Source organism: Planococcus citri, chromosome 2 (assembly GCF_950023065.1).
Source record: "Planococcus citri chromosome 2, ihPlaCitr1.1, whole genome shotgun sequence".
Classification (NCBI taxonomy): domain Eukaryota; kingdom Metazoa; phylum Arthropoda; class Insecta; order Hemiptera; family Pseudococcidae; genus Planococcus; species Planococcus citri.
In genome coordinates, this window is record NC_088678.1 from 15,827,804 (window position 1) to 15,849,800 (window position 21,997).

General features: G+C 35.7%; 1 protein-coding gene and 1 long non-coding RNA gene across 2 annotated transcripts in view; one reads left to right on the forward strand and one right to left on the reverse strand.

The window, feature by feature from the left end:
- The window catches only part of LOC135834791 (uncharacterized), a 104,231-nt gene that overhangs the window by 70,018 nt on the left and 12,216 nt on the right, over positions 1-21,997 (forward strand). The gene's annotated exons all lie outside the window — the stretch shown is intronic.
- Positions 1-21,997, reverse strand: part of LOC135834790 (ankyrin repeat domain-containing protein 6-like) — a 92,538-nt gene that overhangs the window by 69,266 nt on the left and 1,275 nt on the right. The gene's annotated exons all lie outside the window — the stretch shown is intronic.

Genomic DNA, 21,997 nt, shown 5'->3' on the forward strand with positions numbered 1-21,997 from the left:
TTGTAACGTTTCGGACGTTCAATTGACGCTTTTTAGCATTACATACAGCAGCGAAATGATTTGGTTTATTACAAAACGTGCAATTTTTTCCATACGCCGGACATTTACCATATATGTGAGATTTACCACAACGATAACAATCTATTTTAGACGGAGGTTGTTTGTTTACATTTGCTGGTGCTGTTGGTGGTTGTTGTTTGTTTACGTAGTTCTTGAATGGTTTACGCACGGCATTCACATTTGAAAATTCTCCGGTATCAGTGGAGGTCTCGCCAGTAATTTCTTTTGTTTCGTTGATGCTAGTTTCATAGGCTCGCAGGAATTTTACCGTTTTATCTAGAGTGAGGTCTTCTCTTGCAAGCAGTTTCTGCATAGCGTTTTTATCCTTGATACCGAGAATGAGCATATCTCTTATCAGAGAGTTACCTTCTTTGAAGTCACAATACGATGCAAGAGTTTTTAGAGCTGTTACAAACTTGTCAATAGGTTCATCTGGAGACTGTTTTCGGGTGAAGAACTTATAACGCCAGTATACAGTACTCGTTGTGGGCTCGAAATATTCATCGAATTTCTTCAAAACATCGTCGTATTTCGGAGATGTAGTTGTAGTCGTGGCATTTTCTGTTGTAGTAGTAAAGGTGAAGGAATTGTAGACATCGATGTACTGTTTGCCCAGAGCTGTAACTAGCGTTGCAACTTTCACTTTATCAGATTTGGCATCCTTTTCCGTAGCAATTAAGAAAAGATCGAATTGTTGTTTCCACGAACGCCATGTGGAGGGATCGGATAATGGTTCTGGAGGTTTAAACGAGGATGTAAATTCAGCCATGTTAATTGTTGTGATGAAGTAGATCACAAGTAGATTAAAAATGTTCAAAAATTCAAGTTATCACTTCTGACACCATGTTACGTGTTATAATAAACATATAAGAATTCATTAAGGGCCAGTAGCACAATGCAGGTTTAAACCAGAGTTGTAGGTTAACTCTGGTTTAACTAAAATGCAGTGTAGCACAATGGATGATTAAACTATTTTTACAGCTTAAACCAGGTTTTACTTAACTCCACAATTTTGGGAGGTTAACCTAGGATTAACAAATCGGCACGTGTTCATTGGTTGTTTCAAGTTGTGTGATTACTGATTATTTTGCAAATGCAAACCGATAACTTCAAATGATAACTTTCGTGAAAGACGTAGTGTAATTACTTACATTGGATGACAAAAAATGAGAAATAAAATTTCGAATCATCACCACCATACTGAAAAATTTCATGAATATTGTTCAAAATTAGTCATTTTACCTCAAACAAATTAATTTCCTGCAGCAAAAAAAATTAAATTTAGTCAACTAGGTATTCGTTCAAGAATATTTATTTTTTTTAATTTATTCGAAAATTAGAACTTTGTTTCCAATTGTTAGATATTTCTAATCATTACCTATGTAATCAAAAATCACTCCAAAACATTGATATCACAGACATAGCCAACAATAATTGAGACAAAATTTGGTTGAATGACGCGTTAATCGAAGGATTAGTTAATCTAAACCTGAACCAATGTTGTGCAACGCTACAGAAGTTGAACCGGGTTCAAGATTTAAACAAAGTTCAGCTAAACCAAAATTTAAACCTGCATTGTGCTACTGGCTCTAAGAGTATATTCGAATAAAGTCATCTTGACATCATGAGCTATAAGATAAACTAAACTAATTGACGGTGTCGCCATCTATCATATCGTAGCATATGTAACAAAAAAGATGACCAAAATTTTGAGAAATGAGAGCAAAGTATATAGTCCGGCATATGACAATAGGAGTAATTGCACCCCCCCCCCCCCCCGCCGATCCTCCGGGACAACATTTTTCTTAAAGGGGACATCCTAAGGAACATTTTAATGCAAAGTTGCCAAAAAAAAAGTTGGCCCTACTTACAAAATGGCGGCCATTTTGATTGACAGGTCAGCCGAAATCGCAGATTTTGCGTTTTAACATAGGACTTGCACAAACTTTTTCAAACTTTACAAAGGTAGATCGAAAGATCATGCAAAAATTCATCACCTGTCCAAATTTCAAGTGCTAAAGTGCGTTTTTCGATTTTTGGTGAATTTTTGAAAATCGAATTTAGGCCAAAAATGAGGGAAAAAATCAAAATTTTACCAAATTGACCAAGAAAGCTGAAATTTGGGATATACCCTATTTTCGACATGCCAAATCGACTGGAAACGGTTTCAACCCGTTTTGAGCAGTTCTGGAGCCTCCAGCAGATTTTTGAAACTCGAAATTCCCACAAAATTCCATCAAATTGGAGTTGTAAAGCTAAAATTCATTCTAAAAACTAGTTTCAATACGCTACGAAGTACTGCAGGTGAATTTCAAGTTGTTTTGGAGCCTCCAGTGACTTTTTGAAAATTCCTGAAGCCTCCAGCAGATTTTTGAATCTTTTAAATTTTCACAAAATTTTATCAAATGGAGATGGAAAGCTGAAATTTACTCTACACTCCAATTTTAACACCCTCGGAAGACGACTTTAGGTGGGTTCAAGTAATTTTAGGGCCACCAGCGACTTTTTTTGAAAATTACTGGAGCCTCCAGCAGATTTTTGGAACTTTAAATTTTCACAAAATTTCATCAAATGGAGATGGAAAGCTGAAATTTATTCCACACTTCAATTTTAACACCATCTGAAGACGATTTCAGGTGGGTTCAAGTCATTTTAGGGCCTCCAGCGACTTTTTTGAAAATTACTGGAGCCTCCAGTAGATTTTTGAAACTTGAAATTTCCCCAACATTAATTTATCAAATGAAGTTTGCAAGCTGAAATTTACTTCGCAGACTACATGGTGGTTTCAAATGGTTTTGAAGCTTCCAGTTACTTTTAGGAAATTTCAATTTTCCAAAAAAAACGTCACACAACCTTTCAAAAAGTTGTTGGAGGCTCCAAAAAGACTTGAAATTCACCAGCAGTCAACTTCGTAGCGTATTGAAATTAGTGTGCAGAATGAATTTCGACTCTCCATCTTGGTTTGATAACATTTTGGGGAAATTTCAAGTTTCAAAAATCTACTGGAGGCTCCAGTAATTTTCAAAAAAGTCGTTGAAGGCTCTAAAATGACTTGAAATCCACCAGAAGTAGTTTTCAGAGGGTGTTAAAATTGGAGTGTAGAGTAAATGTCAGCTTTCCATCTCTATTTGATGAAATTTTGTGAAAATTTAAAGTTTCAAAAATCTGCTGGAGGCTTCAGGAATTTTCAAAAAGTCACTGGAGGCTCCAAAACAACTTGAAATTCACCTGCAGTACTTCGTAGCGTATTGAAACTAGTTTTTAGAATGAATTTTAGCTTTACAACTCCAATTTGATGGAATTTTGTGGGAATTTCGAGTTTCAAAAATCTGCTGGAGGCTCCAGAACTGCTCAAAACGGGTTGAAACCGTTTCCAGTCGATTTGGCATGTCGAAAATAGGGTATATCCTAAATTTCAGCTTTCTTGGTCAATTTGGTAAAATTTTGATTTTTTCCCTCATTTTTGGCCTAAATTCGATTTTCAAAAATTCACCAAAAATCTAAAAACGCACTTTAGCACTTGAAATTTGGACAGGTGATGAATTTTTGCATGATCTTTCGATCTACCTTTGTAAAGTTTGAAAAAGTTTGTGCAAGTCCTATGTTAAAACGCAAAATCTGCGATTTCGGCTGACCTGCCAATCAGAATGGCCGCCATTTTGTAAGTAAGGCCAACATTTTTTTTGGCAACTTTGCATTAAAATGTTCCTTAGGATGTCCCCTTTAAGAAAAATGTTGTCCCGGAGGATCGGCGGGGGGGTGCAATTACTCCTATTGTCATATGCCGGACTAATATACTCGTATTATGTTGATCGAGGAGCCCGCATAAGGATTTATTGCACCCCCTCCCCCGTAGATCCTATGGGACAACTTTTTTCCTTAAAGGGGGAGTCCTAAGGAACATTTCTAGCCTATTTCCTCAAAAAAAAAGTAACCCTACTTACAATGGCGCTATTTTGATTGGCAGGTCAGCCAAAATCGCAGATATTTCGTTCCTTCATTAGGACTTGCACGAAATTTTTTAAACCGTACAAAGTTACGTAGACCGACAGATCAGGCAAAAATTTCACCTGTCAAAATTTCAAGTGATAAAGTGCCTTTTTCGATTTTTGGTGAATTTTTGAAAATGAAATCTAGGCCAAAAATGAGGGGAAAAATCAAAATTTTACCAAATTGACCAAGAAAGCTGAAATTTGGGATATACCCTATTTTCGACACGCCAAATTGATTGGAAACTGTTTCCATCCGTTTTGAGCAGTTCTGGAGCCTCCAGCAGATTTTTGAAACTAGTAATTCCCACAAAATTTCATCAAATGGAGTTGGAAAGCCGAAATTCATTCTGATAACTAATTTCAATACGGTACGAAGTCGACTGTAGGTGGATTTCAAGTCATTTTGGAGCCTACAGCGACTTCTTGAAAATTACTGGAGTCTCCAGCAGATTTTTGAAACTTGAAATTTTAAAATGGAAATGGAAAGCCAAAATTTATTCCGCAAACTAATTTCAATACGGTACGAAGTCGACTGTAGGTGGATTTCAAGTCATTTTGGAGCCTCCAGCGACATTTTGAAAATTACTGGAGCCTCCAGTAATTTTTGAAACTTGAAATTTCCCAAAATTTTATCAAATGGAAAGCCGAAATTCATTCTGTAAACTAATTTCAATACGCATCGAGATCGACTACTGGTGGGTTTAAAGCCGTTTTGGAGCCTCCAGCGACGTTTTGAAAGGTTTATGGCGTTTTCTGGAAAATTGAAATTTTCAAAAAGTAGCTGGAAGCTTCAAAACCATTTGAAACCACTATGAAGTCGACTTCATATCGTATTGAAATCACTTGCTAACTCCATTTGATAAAATGTTGTGGGAATTTAATGTTTCAAAAATCGGGTGACTCCAGTAATTTTCAAAAAGTCGCTGAAGGCTCCAAAACGACTTGAAATTCACCTGATGTACTTCCTAGCACATTGAAATCAGTTTGTAGAGTAAATTTCAGCTTTTAAACTCCATATCGATGAAATTTTGTGAGAACTCCGAGTTCCAAAAATCTGCTGGAGGCTCCAGAAGTGCTCAAAACGGTTTGAAACGGTTTCCAATCGATTTGACATGTCGAAAATAGGATATATTCCAAATTTCAGCTTTCTTGGTCAATTTGGTAAAATTTTGATTTTCCCCCTTATTGTGGGCCTAAATTTGATTTTCAAAAATTCACCAAAAATCGAAAAACGCACTTTAGCTCTTGAAATTTTGACAGGTGATGAATTTTTGCCTGATCTTTCGATCTACCTTTGTACGGTTTAGAAAATATCGGCTCTAGCCAATCACATCGTCTTACATTTTTAATGTTGAACAGTTGATTTTAATTCTCTCTCGTACGAGGCTCAGATTAATTTAAATTGGCGTTTGCTTTGAGAAGATCGTTGATCAGTCTGCTAGAGGCACAATTCATCAATGTTTGAGGCTCAGTTGACCGAATTGGACTCTTACGTAAAAGTAGGTACTATTTACACTCTTCTGATTAAAAAGTTTTAGGTACATTTTTGTCAAAAAGAGGTCATTTAAAAAAAAAAAATAACGATTTTTAAATTTTTCAAAAATTTTCAAAAAATGTGAAAATCAATCTGGATGCTTCTAAGATTGGACCCTTCCTCAGTAAAATTAGGTACCCTATCCGCCTGTTTCAATTTTTAAAAAATACCAATTTTTTGAGAAATTTTAAATTTGTGATATGCCCTCCCCCCCTCGATGAGTCCAGCGTACTACTGTTTGCGTCCTGATTGACAGCTGGAACATGTTCGGCTGGCTCAAACACACCGCTCTTAACAGACCACCACAATCGATCAGCACATAATCGACTTGTACGTAATTAGTCCAGAACAGGAACGCACATTTCAATCAAGTGTTGAAAAAAAAAGTACCGAGAACACCGAGAAGGTAGCAGGTACTTATTGGTCGTAAAAATCGCCGCAGGACATTAAAAGAAACGCACTCGATGACTGATTCGAACTCGCACAGTGCACTTTGTTGCGAACCGCTCAACACATTACCTACTACAGGTACAGGTGTATGGTATATTGAACACACACAGTACACGAGTATAACAACCTACATTACCATCACAATAGGTTCATTCTTTTCTTACTCGTAGGAATACTTTTTTATTCTCTCGGACACAACACAACACAATCAACGTACAGTACGTAAGCGAATTCTGCTTAAAGCTTAATGCAATTCGTATGTACCTATGTTAATTCCAACCAAAACCTGCGAATCTGTCTAGATGACGACGATGTCTTGTCTGATCCTCCACTGTCCAATACGATGAAGTACACGGTTCCATTCATTTTTCCATCCCATGTACTCGTATCCATAGAGTAGACAATTACGAGCACCTGAACCTTACCAACATCCGACGTGTGTAAGTAGGTAGAGGTACCAGAAATAGTACACAGCATAAGTGGAAAATGTCCAGAAAAGCCCACTCAATTCGTCGGCCAACCTGGGCAGCAAAAGATGCATCAGCCATTCGTCAGCATTACGAAGAGATCGTAGTACTGTAGTAACACGAACAGGAACAATACTACATATATTTCTGGCGAGACTTTCATACCATCTATGGATGACATGTTCCACCCAGTGGACCTTTTCATTCGTATCTCTCGTACTATAAATCAAACCGCATAATAGGAGGTAATTTTCCGCCTAAAATCTCATACTCCAACTTGTAAAGTAAGTGCTGAGATAGTATGATGATTGTTGGTACTCGTCGTCGTATTTATAAATTTGAGGCTTGCTACGAGCATAACTAGTAGATGTACTCTGTTGGGAACAGCAATAGTATGGATGCAGCCTTCAGGTGTCAAAAGTTCATTAACACGGTTACTACAGCAGCTTCATTAATATATTCGCCAGCAGAGTCAGAATACCTCGCCATCCTCTTATAAAACTGGCATCGCGTTCAAAGAGCAATGCAGCAAGTGAGAAAAAAAAATCGTTTAAAGAAGCAGTCATACGTATAGAAGAGCACTTGCATATCGTACCAGCATCGTTATTTGTTGGAATTTTTCACGCCAATAAAACATCGCTCAAGTCACCTTACGGTGCAGTGTAGTGAACGTGAAATTACTCCATATGCGCAGAATACGAGTATAGCCAGGCCAGGGCCCAGCATATAGGATGACATTTGAAATAAAATGATTTTTTTTTCACTCGCTTCTTGGTCCAGTATTGTATTCGCAGCATCCCAGAATGCTCGATCTAATGTCAATAACGTGTTCGCATCGTGTAATAATAAAACACGTCCACGTCCAGCTGGTACAATAGATTTTTTTTCACTTTATTGCTGCTTACGTGTGTTTTGCAGTCGAATAAAAAGTCCGATACCGTTATAGAGTCGAAATTATTCTCGCCATTCATAGGTGTACCATTATGGTTTCATTAACGATCGCCAAATTGGTTGATAGATACGGTAACTTGTGAGGTACCTGTACCTATATGTATCTTTGTATTATGGGGGAAATTTCCATGTACGTTGAAAATTACCCATACAGGTATTATGAGGCTCGCCATACATACATTATATTGATACGTACCTACATGGACCTCTAAAGATGTAGGAAAATTGACCGTGAAGAATGTGATGTATGCGAGAAGACTCGAGTTGCGTCGAATATATCGCATGTGTACCTTTAAACTTGATCTTCATCGATATATTTACGACGATGACCTACTAAAAATCACTCCGATAGGTATATTTTTGTAAACGCGTTAATGTCGTGATCCCATGGTCTACATTTTACGTACTATAGTGTATCATGTATAATATATCCTAAAGTATCATCTATCTCTGTCTCACTCAAGCTCATGCATCGTATAGGTACTTAGTAAGTTTCAAATACCCTGAATCTTGTATTAACGGAGAAGCCCAACTCGTCTTCGTCGACTTGACGTACGGAACGGAAAGAACGTGGACATTGTCGTGTTTAAGTACTTTGTTTTGTTTATGTAATCAAACAGTTACAGACCAAACATCGCGTACCTAATACCTATATATTTTAAAGGTGCAGACATCTGGACTCATTATTAAGATTATATCTACTTTATCTCGACTGCAAATTTAGGTTAATTTGTTTATAGTGCTTTTCGAGAGATAACGAGAGATGACGACTCGCTCGCGAGACCATTATAGGTATCAATTTCACTGCTGTATTGCGAAAGATTCGAATTTTCACATCTCTAGGTTAATGGTTGTTGTTAGTTGTGTTGTGAGTTGTGAGCGTGAGCTAATCCAAGTTGTTGAGATAGAATTAAAATCGAATTAGATTTTATCGAAAGTTGATTCAAATCGTGAAAATTTCACAGAGTGAGCTGGCAGACGAACATCTCGAGATGTTGGCATCCTTCTTCTCGATTATACAAATAGCAAATTGGGAGGGTGGGGAATTTTTTGCACCAGTTCGTCTACAAATTGGTAAAATATCTCAAAAATGTAAAAATTTTCATTTTTTAGATTTTTAATGGAATTTTTGCAATACCTGCCAAAATTGTGTAATTTTTTTTTCTCGAAAATGAAAAAAAATGTCCGTCCAATTTTTTGATATGTTATTCTTAGTCCGGCATATGATAACAGGAGTAATAAATCATGCATAAATTTATCACCTGTCAAAATTTCAAGTGCTAAAGTTGGTTTTTCGATTTTTGGTGAATTTTTGAAAATCAAATTTAGGCCAAAAATGAGGGGAAAAAATCAAAATTTTACCAAATTGACCAAGAAAGCTGAAATTTGGGATATACCCTATTTTCGACATGCCAAATCGATTGGAAACGGTTTCAACCCGTTTTGAGCAGTTCTGGAGCCTCCAGCAGATTTTTAAAACTTTAAATTTTCACAAAATTTCATCAAATGGAGATGGAAAGCTGAAATTTACTCTACACTTCAATTTTAACATCCTCTGAAGACGACTTTAGGTGGGTTCAAGTAATTTTTGGGCCTCCAACGACTTTTTTTGAAAATTACTGGAGCATCCAGTAGATTTCTGAAACTTGAAATTTCCCAAAAATTTCATCAAACCAAGATGGAAAGTCGAAATTCATTCTGCAAACTAATTTCAATACCCTACGAAGTTGACTGCTGGTGAATTTCAAGTCGTTTTGGCGCCTCCAGCAACTTTTTGAAAGGTTGTATGACGTTTTTTTGGAAAATTGAAATTTCCTAAAAGTAGCTGGAAGCTTCAAAAACATTTGAAACCACCATTTAGTCTGCGAAGTAAATTTCAGCTTGCCAACTACATTCGATAAATTAATGTTGAGGAAATTTCAAGTTTCAAGAATCTACTGGAGGCTCCAGTAATTTTCAAAAAAGTCGCTGGAGGCCCTAAAATGACTTGAACCTACCTGAAGTCGTCTTCAGAGAGTGTTAAAATTGGAGTGTAGAGTAAATTTCAGCTTTCCATCTCCATTTGATGAAATTTTGTGAAAATTTAAAGTTTCAAAAATCTGCTGGAGGCTTTAGGAATTTTCAAAAAGTCGCTGGAGGATCCAAAACGACTTGAAATTCACCTGCAGTACTTCGTAGCGTATTGAAATTAGTTTTTAGAATAAATTTTAGCTTTACAACTCCAATTTGATGAAATTTTGTGGGAATTTCGAGTTTTAAAAATCTGCTGGAGGCTCCAGAACTGCTCAAAACGGGTTGAAACCGTTTCCAATCGATTTGGCATGTCGAAAATAGGGTATATCCCAAATTTCAGCTTTCTTTGTCAATTTGGTAAAATTTTGATTTTTTTCCCTCATTCGATATTCAAAAATTCACCAAAAATCGAAAAACTCACTTTAGCACTTGAAATTTTGACAGGTGATAAATTTTTGCATGATCTTTCGATCTACCTTTGTAAAGTTTGAAATAGTTCGTGCAAGTCCTATGTTAAAACGCAAAATCTGCGATTTCGGCTGACCTGTCAATCAAAATGGCCGCCATTTTGTAAGTAAGGCCAACTTTTTTTTTGGCAAGTTTGCTTTAAAATGTTCCTTAGGATGTCCCCTTTAAGAAAAAAGTTGTCCCGGAGGATCGGCGGGGGGGGGGGGGGTGCAATTACTTCTATTATCATATGCCGGACTATCTACTGTACATAAAAAGGACTATTACTGAGAATTTTTTCAGAATTTTAACTCGTGAACATCGTGGTTATATTTAAATTAAAAGTTTTTAAATCGATTTTTTTACGTTTTTGAAAGTGGCAACACTGATTTTCACATCATCCATCGATTACCCTCTCAAAGTACTACAATTTGAAAAAAAGTTCAAAATAATTCTATACCACGTACAACCGGAGCAATTTGCAACTGAAATGTTCCATTTTCGGCCATTTTGGAAAACTGAAACCTCACGGTTCCGCCAAAAAAAAAGTCGAAAAAATGTCCAATTTGCGTCATTCGTCATCGTTTGATGACCTCTATACTCGTGATCTGATTTTGAAAAAAATTGAAGACCCACCGTGCAAAAATCCGTCGGTGAGGCTTTTTGGAATTTTTTGTCAGAAATTGACAATTTTTAATAATTTTTTGCAAGAAAATCAAACTTTTCAGAAACTTTTATCAAAAAAGTGAGACTTTTTGGCAATTTTTTTTCTGTATAAAAAGTAAGATTTTTCGGCTAGGTATTTAGTAGGAAAAAGCTCCAAATTCCAGCTGGATTTCTACAAAATTTGAAAATCCAAACTGCAGGAGCCAAAGCTGGCATCACAATTGGATTTTGATAAAAAAGATATTATAAGGATCATTTTTCACCAAAAAAAAAAGGACTAAAAGAGGACCTATAAACACTATCGATTTCTATAGGTGTTTTGGCCCAATATCAACACAATTATTTTATTTGCTAGGTTTATAAAATTTGAATAAAAGTCACCTGTTAAAATTTCAAGTGCTAAAGTGCCTTTTTCTATTTTTGGTGAATTTTTGAAAATGAAATTTGGACCAAAAATAGTTCAGTCATTAAAGACCAATTATGTCCCATCTACGGGAAAAATTAATATCAAACAGATCTTTCGCAGATATTGTTCACAGAGGTCCCCTCAACAACATACTAAAAGTCCTGGCCCCTACGGAGTCCGGAACTCCCTTAAAGGGGGGTGGAACCTCCCCCAAAATCAGTTTTTCACCATTTTCTCCCCCGCATTGCATTTTAGCGAAAAATATGTAGGTAAATAAAAGAATCTACGTCAAATTTCCGATCTAATGATGTATCAACTTTCCTTGTATGTTCAAGGAGGGCGGAACTGCAACCATTCAAATGAGGGGGTTTTCTGAAAAATAAATGAAGGCTATAGGCGCCTAAGAGGGGTGAAATAGTCCCCGAAAACGTTTGAGTTGATATTAGCATGGAAGGTAGGTACCATTGAGAAACTTCCGCGTGGAAAGTTTCAGATCCACATCCCCTTCCCTTTTTGGGGAACCCCCCTTTTCTGAAACCTCAATAACACTTTTCTCAGACCCATTTCAACCGATTTTGAAAATTTTTCAGTATGTTATGTACATCTTTATTAGGTATCCCTACAAAAATTTTCAACCCCCTCCCCTCATATTTACCTCTCAAAATGGTGTTTTTCATCATTTTTTTATGCCTATTAAGAATCAAGATTGTGAGGTACAATTTTAGAAACGCGTCTTTTGGATGTATTTCTCACCCCCAAACATCATGTACTCTTTTTTGAAATTTTTACTATGGTGGATGGTGCGCCGTGCTGAAAAGTTGAAAAAAATGTGTCTTAGTGGTTGGGGGGCACAGTGGGCTGTGAGCACCCTCAAAACGGGCGTAATTCAAAAACTTACAATGAACCCTAAAAAAATGGTACAATGATATCCTCCCTTATGTTTTTGGGGTCGCAGAATACGAATTTGACAATATTTTTTTTTGTAGGGGTGGGGGGTGAGGGGGTGAGGGGAGCGAAAAAGTCAAAATTTGACTATAATGATGTGTGATATGTTGAAATGTATGTTTTTGAGGGTGTAGATCACGAATCTGACAATATTTTTTTCATAGGGGTCAATGGTGGGGGCTGAAGGGGGTGAAAACGGTGAATAATGACCCCTATGAAAAAAATATTGTCAGATTCGTGATCTACACCCTCAAAAACATACATTTCGACATATCACACATCATTATAGTCAAATTTTGACTTTTTCGCTCCCCTCACCCCCTCACCCCCACCCCTACAAAAAAAATATTGTCAAATTCGTATTCTGCGACCCCAAAAACATAAGGGAGGATATCATTGTACCATTTTTTTAGGGTTCATCGTAAGTTTTTGAATTACGCCCGTTTTGAGGGTGCTCACAGCCCACTGTGGGGGGGGAGGTTGAAATGGAAATTTGGGAAACATGAATATCAATGAGTAGGGTGTCGTTTTCCAATGATTCGATACCACTGAGCACGAATATGACGTCAGATTTTGTTTTACACTCACACAGCCCCTCCGGAGCCCTCAGCCCCCACCTCAATTAATAATATTTTAAAAATAAACTTACATTGATGATTTTGGTATCGTTTTCTCATGATTCGATACCGTTGAGCACGAATATGACGTCAGATTTTCTCAAATTTATCATCACTTGGCAGCAAATTTTTAGAAATTCATATTTTCAAAAAAAAAGTGATAAGAAAAAAAAAGAATAAATGGGAAGTACAAAAAATTTTTCGTTATTTGGGGATGGGCGAGGCAAAATTTCACATTCAAATTTTTCGCTTTTCCAATGTCTTCAAACATCCCAAGATTTTTTTTTTTAAGCAAGCGGATGTCAAAAACATAGTTTTACGATTTCAATAGCTCTCTAAGAAAATCACTATTTCGAGAGGTATAAAAACGACGATTTTTTATGGGATGATTTGAAAAAAAATCAAACTTAAAAAAGAAGGTCGAAAGTGCAGACACGCACTTGAATTTGATTTTTGGTGAACTTTGGAAACTTGAAGATTTAAGAAATGAGCTAGATTTTCTACCTCTTGATAAAATATTCGTTTTTCAATCAAAATAAATTTCATTTCAACTCTCTCAAGTAGAGAAAAAAAATTCCAAGACATTCTAGCGCTTTCAGCCAGTTTTCGATTTTCTCCAAGAATTTCAAATTGCTCTGAAAGGTCCAAAAATCAACTTCGGTTACCCGCAGCGTGCGGCGTTGATTACTGATTAAGACTCAGAGATTCATAGAGTGGCCCTTCGGCCCTTCCAGGCTGTTTTTACAGATACCACCAACAATAAACTCGCAAAATATTGCTTTCCTCTTACAGATCCATTTTCACAGACACTCTAAGAGCCCACCTCAAAACACATTAAAAAATCACTCTCCTCTGCAACAAACATTCACTTTCTAAATTAGGTCGATGGCATTAGCCTTCATTAATCATTTTCTACCGTTGAAAAAATTTGGCTTAAAAAAAATCATCGCTACGTTGTGTGATAATGATCTCTACATACACCTAAACCTAAGGTTTCAGACCCATGTACCACATTTTGTAGATACATGTTCGAGTCTATAGTGTACAAGTTCGCGTTCCGTTATAATTAATAGACATTGATGATAGTGTAAGTCGTCTTTACATATAAGGTAAGATGGCCTGCCGGACTGGGATTTTATTATTATTATTTTTTTTTTTTATTACGATGGAAAGTTATATTACTGCACATTTTGGCTGACGATAGATGGATATACCTGGACGCATCATCGTCATCCTCGTGTACCGGTATAATTTTACGAGCTTATCTATAGTGTATACCGAATTATAATATAATATCTTGATGTTTTAATAATCGAAAGTAAAAGCTGAAACGACTGTAATAGACTAATATTTGTCTTCACCCCGATCTCGATCTTGGTCACGTTTTTTACTCTGCTTTTTTTAAAATGTGGTTTAATTGTTTTATGTCGATTAAGTGTACCTACCTGGTACATATAAAGCCTACCTACGCGTATAAATTATATCAAAAATGTTATCCTATAATGTGCACTGGAGAGCTTATGTGATTTTCTCGAGTCGAAATGAAAGTTGACTCATATTGAAAGAATTAAAGATGATGTATTTATTAAGCCTATCTGTAAAGTACTGGCTCATCTAGATGAGAGTACTTCCAAAGGTATGAACAGGATCTTATAACTTGACTCAATTTACTCAATGCCAATCGTGTACTAATACGCGATGATGAAGATAAAATCAACGTGTGGTTTTGATTTGTAAAGATTGACAGCTCGATGTTGATTTTATTTATGAAGGAGCACGAGCGACGATATATGTTCAATCAATTAACATTTTTACATACAGTACACGTGGCCTATATCATATATGAGAATACCTACCTACAACTCCAGTATATATGTACGAGACGACAGAAGAGTGTCGATTAAAAATAAAGAGCAAGATTTCAACCTCTATAAGTATTTATGATATCGATGAGCTCTCTGTCAGCTCACTCAGCTCAGCTGCTGCTGCCATCAGCATACTTAACTGTTATACTTTTTTTCGACTCGATTATCGTTTTATATGTAGATGGTATCATCGAGAAGGTAAAGGCGCCGACTCAGCCGCTTCATTTATGTAGGTTTAATAATGAGTGACGATTTGAAATACCCGAGCGAAAATTTTCATATGTATCTGATTGCGGTTTGACGTTTGCTGCGAACGCCGATAACGATATGTCGGGTGTTGTGGTGATGTGATTTCTGATTTCATTCTATAAATTGAGATACTTTTGTGACTGGGATGGACGAAGACGACGGTGTCGCAGAGATTGGAAAAATGTTCGGTATTTTATTAGATTTTAATGAAGTGGGCGAGTATTTCCCCCCCCCCCCACCGCCGGTGGAATGAGTTGATATTTTATCCAGATTCGGAGCAATGGAAAGAACGTTGTGATTTTTTTTTTTTTGGTAGAAATTACTAATGATGACAATTTTTTCGAAAATATGTAGGTATGTGAGCTAGTCTAGTATAAGGGCGAACTATTCGTAGATGTATCTTGATTGTTGATTTCCATAAGAATTTCCATATTTAAGATTACCTACCATGAAAACACTTTCAAAGTACGCCGAAGCGTCTGAACGAATTTTATATTCACCTTTCTCCAGCATTTTCGAATTTTTTTCAATCAAATTCCAGAATTATCACATGCGCTTTCCATCTGGTTAGGTTCGATTAATTAGAGATGTAATAGTTTCGACTAATTAATTTGGGCACGAGCGTATAGGTAGGTACTCGTATTATTTACTTTCACTGTAAGATTCAGAAACGATCGTGACGTTCGTATTTGTGGAATTTGGTGTTGGAAAAATTGTTCGAATCGAATGTGTCAGTTGATAAAGTAATATTGTGTCGTAGATACAAGTAATTGATAGGTACCTACATATTTTATGAAATAGAGCTCAATTTTCACATCAATTAAATTTCAAACGCAGATTAGTAGGTACCTACCTTTACTAGTATCTCATCAAAAATATTTAAAGAATTGAAAAAAAATTAATGGAAAAAAGAGAGGAGGTAAATAATAAGCTAGATATAGACTGTGATAAAATAATATTGTGTCGTAGATATCTGAACAATATACGTACGTATATTCGATACCTACTTACGAATTACCTACTAGATTAAGCAGGTAATCAATGACGGAGATGCACAAATGTAATTGTATTAAAATTACCACTTACCTCGGCTGTGGGGTTTATAGTACACTACCCAACACAATAAAATATCATAAACGTTCGTGAAAACGATTGTATTTGTCGTAAGACACACACTTAAACCGACTCGGAGTAATTAAAAGGGTTCCATACAAAGATTACTTGGGGGGAATTACGTTAACACTAATTACAACTAAATAAGAATATACAGGAACACTTTAAACCTAGGGCTGGAGCTCTAAAGAATTAAGGACATATTAACTTGGCACAACGAAGACTCGCGAATTCGAACTACAAGCTGGTCCAGTTGCCAAAGAAGCTGGAAGGCTTATTTGGCACCTTGACCACTCAATGTTACCCTGTACATTTTGGGGCAAAAATGATGTAACAACTTTATTCCTGCGTCCTTCAGCTACACATTGACTATATTGAAGAGTGATTTGTGTGAAGGCTTCATACATATAATTGAAAAAACATTTTGGAAGGTCGAGTTATCAGAATTACCCTAAAAATGGGGTAATTCCGATAATGAGTTTTATAAGGAAAGGAATTCTCCCAGGGTAATTCCGAGCCAGTAATGTTGAAATATACCATTCATTGCATATTTATGTTTTTATTTCATGTAAATTGAATCATTAGAACAAAAATTTAATTTTTTTTACAAATATGCATTTTTGAGGCATAATTTTTGAAAACTAGACCAACTAGAGAAAAATGCCCCGTTTTGAGGATTTTCTTTGATAATTTCGACCCCCTAAAACGATAATACATCAAAACAGAGAAAAAAACATTGCAGGACAATTTTGCTGGGGCTATCGGAATTACCCCACAGCATGAAAAATGATCGACATGTTTAATAATTCAATGCCACCAAACAAATAATTGTGACGCGGCCAGTGATACCATACCATATGTCGGCAAAATTTTTTTTCGTTTTATTGTGGTTTCTGGTAGTGTTTTTCTTCCTCTTTTCAATGGTGCAAACAGATTTTCAAAATATTAAAATCTGACAAATTTTCAAAATTTCAAAGTTGCGTATTTTTTGAAATTCAAAAACCAAAATTCTGAGAAAAATGTGTTTGAAAGTTTGGGTTATTTTTGTAACATTTTTAAATTTTTTTTTTTTTTTTTTTTGATTTTCTTCATCTTTTAATGGTTTTACATCATAATATTTTTTTTTTTTTGACATTTTTTTATGAAAAGCACTTTTGTAAAACCGGGTTTTCACCACTAAAACGACGTGTTTGAGATCGGTGGGTACACCCATTCCAAAGTATAGGCTTCATAGTATATGAATCGACAAAATTTTTTTTTTTGATATTTTCTGACTTTTTCCATGAAAACGCGATTATCTCAAAAAAAAGTTTTCCGACATATGGTATGGTATCGCTGGCCGCGTCACAATTATAAAAGCAAAATCAAAAGAGGTACTGACACTTTAACACGTATTCATCAAATATCAGCTTCTAAACAGAATTTTGGCAACTGGACCAGCTTGTAGTTCGAATTCGCGAGTCTTCGTTGTGCCAAGTTAATATGTCCTTAATTCTTTAGAGCTCCAGCCCTAGGTTTAAAGTGTTCCTGTATATTCTTATTTAGTTGTAATTAGTGTTAACGTAATTCCCCCCGAGTAATCTTTGTATGGAACCCTTTTAATTACTCCGAGTCGGTTTAAGTGTGTGTCTTACGACAAATACAATCGTTTTCACGAACGTTTATGATATTTTATTGTGTTGGGTAGTGTACTATAAACCCCACAGCCGAGGTAAGTGGTAATTTTAATACAATTACATTTGTGCATCTCCGTCATTGATTACCTGCTTAATCTAGTAGGTAATTCGTAAGTAGGTATCGAATATATGTACGTATATTGTTCAGATATCTACGACACAATATTATTTTATCACAGTCTATATCTAGCTTATTATTTACCTCCTCTCTTTTTTCCATTAATTTTTTTTCAATTCTTTAAATATTTTTGATGAGATACTAGTAAAGGTAGGTACCTACTAATCTGCGTTTGAAATTTAATTGATGTGAAAATTGAGCTCTATTTCATAAAATATGTAGGTACCTATCAATTACTTGATGGATCAGTAGGTAAGTTGGAAATAAGTCAAACACGAAATCATTTGGAGAATAATTGATTGAATATAAATTTGTTGGACAAAAAGTGTTTTTTCCTTGAGAAATTGAGTCAGTTTTGATCAAAGAATTATTTTCATAATTTCAACATTGGTCTAATTTGAAATTACCCCCCCCCCTTCACCCACTCTACTTAACAAAAGTTCGTAATTATTATTTTCCATAGCAACGAATTTTTAGTTCATGAACTCTTTTTGAGTTAGGTAGTCTATGGTTTGAATGTGATAGTTTTTTACGAGAGTTACGAGTTTTCAGCTCAAAATTCATAAATTAAGGATACACTTATTTTTTGAAAATTCACGCTAAAAAAAATAATTTGAAGAATTTTGACGATTGTCTAGTCCGCATTGTTGTCTTTCGTTTTGAAACTTTTACAGTAAAAATTTTCTTCTGTATGATTTTTTAAAGCATTCGAGAAATTGTAGGAGAGGGAAGAGACGTAGTTTTGGAATATTTTTCCACTGAAAATTAGGCTACGGGAAAAAAGTTAGTTGAAGTTTGAAGAGTACAAGGAGCAAACCTTGGATTTTTTCAAAATTATTGTAATGGTTGCCGAAATATGAGTAGAAATTTGTTGAAATTTAATTTTGGAGTTTGAGGACGGAAATGAGATGTGAGCGTCTCACTTCGAGGTGATAATTGAAAAACAACCATAATTAATTATCTCCAAAAATAAATTTAAAAAGCAATCAAAAATATAAATTTATAATATTCTACACGTGCTCAAGTCCAGTTCGTTTTTTAAAATGATAATTTTTTTAATTTGAAAATTTTGATGCTGCATAAAATAGTAGGGGTGCGTTTTTGTGCTTCAACCGAAAGTTCAAGAATCGCAAAGTAAAAAAGACCCGAATGGTTCACCACTGAAAATTTGTGAGTTCGGATTAAACCATTTTTCGTCAATAAAAATCAACATTTATTCGACTTGCTCGTTAATCTGGACTATAAATAGATTCAGGTATGTATAAAGGTAAATCCAGTCGAGGTACGAACGAAATAAATACTTAGATAAATAGTTGAAATATGCGAGGATGCGAGGAAAAATTTGTAACGAGAGAAATACTTACGTACCTACCGGTTTTAGGGAGTACTCGTAAAAAAGAAGACCTTGAACATGTCTATCTATTATCTATCTACCATAGATTGTATTTAAGTAGCGTTCATGAACTAACTAACTAAAAGCACTGATGAGAGAGAGTGAGAAGTGTAAGAAAAAATCCTCTACAGGACCACATATCGCAGCTGTGCTGGTTATACCTGACTCGTAAAAGTCGTAAAAAGAATAGCGTCTTAATTGCAAGATACTCGTAGATCGAAGCAACTGAATAGGACGAGATGAGTTTGACGATGAAGATGTGTTGTTCTGGGGTGTGAATTTCAAGGAGAAAATTTCTCGAGATTTCCATAAAATAAAAGAAATGTTAGAGATTTTTGACCAAGAAAAAATTTCTGCTCTGGAGGTGCTCCTGGAGGGGAAATATGGATCTTCAAAGAGGAAACTTTTTTGAAAAATAAAATGAGGGGAAAAATCAAAATTTTACCAAATTAACCAAGAAAGCTGAAATTTGGGATGTACCCTATTTTCGATATGCCAAATCGTTTGGAATCTGTTTCGAACCGTTTTGAGCAGTTTTGGAGCCTCCAGCAGATTTTTGAAACTCGAAATTTCCACAAAATTTCATCAAAATGGAGTTGGAAAGCTGAAATTTATTCTGCAAACTAATTTCAATGAGCTACGAAGTACTGCAGGCGAATTTCAAGACGTTTTGGAGCCTCCGGCGACTTTTGGAAAATTACTGGAGCCTCCAATAGATTTTTTAAGCTTTAAATTTTTATAAAATTTCATCAAATGGAGATGGAAAGCTGAAATTCACTCTACACTCCAATTTTAACACCCTCTGAAGACGACTTCAGGTGGGTTCAAGTCATTATGGAGCCTCCAACGACTTTTTGAAAATTACTGGAGCCTCCAGCAGATTTTTGAAACTTGAAATTCCCGCAACATTTTACCTAATGGAGTTGGCAAGCTAAAATTCACTTCGCAAACTAATTTCAATGTGACATGAAGTCGACTACATGGTGGTTTCAAATGGTTTTGAGGCTTCCAGCTACTTTTTGGAAATTTCAATTTTCCAAAAAACGCCATACGACCTTTCAAAAAGTCGCTGGAGGCTCCAAAACGACTTAAAATCCACCAGCAGTCGACTTCGTACCGTATTGAAATTAGTTTGCAGAATGAATTTCGACTTTCCATCTCTGTTTGATGAAATTTTGGGGAAATTTCAAGTTTAAAAAATCTGCTGGACGCTCCAGTAATTTTCAAAAAATCGCTGGAGGCTTCAAAACAACTTGAAATCCCCCTGCAGTTCTCTTTGTAGCGTATTGAAATTAGTTTGCAGAGTAAATTTCGGATATCCAACTCCATTTGATGAAATTTTGTGGGAATTTCGATTCTAAAAATCTGCTGGAGGCTCCAGAACTGCTCAAAACGGTTTGAAACAGTTTCCAATCGATTTAGCATGTCGAAAATAGAATATATCCTAAATTTCAGCTTATTTGGTCAATTTGGTAAAATGTTGATTTTTTCCCTCATTTCTGACCTGAATTTATTCACCAAAAATCGAAAAACGCACTTTAGCACTTGAAATTTTGACAGGTGGTGAATTTTTGCCTGATCTATCGATCAATCTTTGTACAGTTTGGAAAATTTTGTGCAAGTCCTATGTTGGAACGCAAAATCTGCGATTTCGGCTGACCTGTCAATCAAAATGACCGCCATTTTGTAAGTAGGGCCAATTTTTTCTTGAGTACAAGGGCTAGAAATGCTGCTTGGGACTCTCCCGTTAAGAAAAAAGTTGTCCCAAAAGATCTACGGGGGGGGGGGCGCTTTAGATCCTTAAGCGGGCTCCCCAACTATTAATTTTTGGGTAAATTCGTATTTTGAAAATATTTTTTTTTTCAAATACAAATATTTTGCATTGATTTATGCCAAAACATCAAAACATCATTTTCTAAAACTGGGAAAATTATTTTTTAGAAATTTCAATAAAAAAGTGAAAAACAGCCAGAAACTTGGCAAATTTTTCGATTTTTTTTTTGAAATTGGTAATAATGACCAAAAAACTGGCACCACTGCATTTCAAAGTATATTTTCCCCACTTTCAAAACTGATATTATTCGATGTTTTGCCATAATTAATGCGAAATATTCGCAAAAAAAAATAATTTCTGTAGAACCCTAAAAGTGGTCTTGGATGGCCCAAGGTCGACGCAGAATCTCAAATACTATCTTTTGGAACTGGACCATTTTTCTTAAAACAGGGTCAATAGGGCTTAGATCGAAAAAATCGTTTTTTTCCCCGAAAATTCCACCTGTTTGAGGACTCATATCTCTCCTCCAGGGGTACTCCGGAACAAAAAGTTTCTTCTTTTCACTAAATTTGGTCAAAATTCTTCGACATTTTTTTTCACGATCCATCCCAAATAAAAATACGTGTACTGCCAAATTTGAGCAACGTTTTCAAGGAGAATCGGTGTAATGTGATAACTTATGGTTAGAAATTTTCAGGGTCAAGTTGTTCTTTTCTGTACACTGAAATCAAGCATAACTCAAAATGTTTCATTTCTCTCTAAAAAAAAAAAAGTGTAGGATGAAAATACTACCAATTAATCTTCAATCCGAACGTAGGATTTTTCAAAGGAAGGCAACAGAATCGTATACATACTTTGGAAATTTGGTCAAGGTAAATTTCCAATCTCTCGTGTGTATTCGACAATAATGGTTACAATTTAGCGAGAAAAGAAAATTGATCAACTTTATGGTGAAAATCTCGAAATCCAACTACAAATCGCAGAACACGAGCCCTGGAGCCCATTCGCTCCTTAAATCTGTATAATTTGAACGTTCTTTGGTCAAATGCTAAGAACTTTCAACGCGAAAATTGATCGAATCTATCTCGTAAAAATCTCTCAACCAAGTTACAGATCGCAGAGCACGATGCCCCAAGCCCATTTACTCGAAAATATCTGTTATTTGGACCATTTTTCTGCTCGCATCAACCAAATGCTGGGAACTTCTCATCATATGACATCTTTCAGCTTATACGAAGAAGTAAGTACCACAATTAGGTAC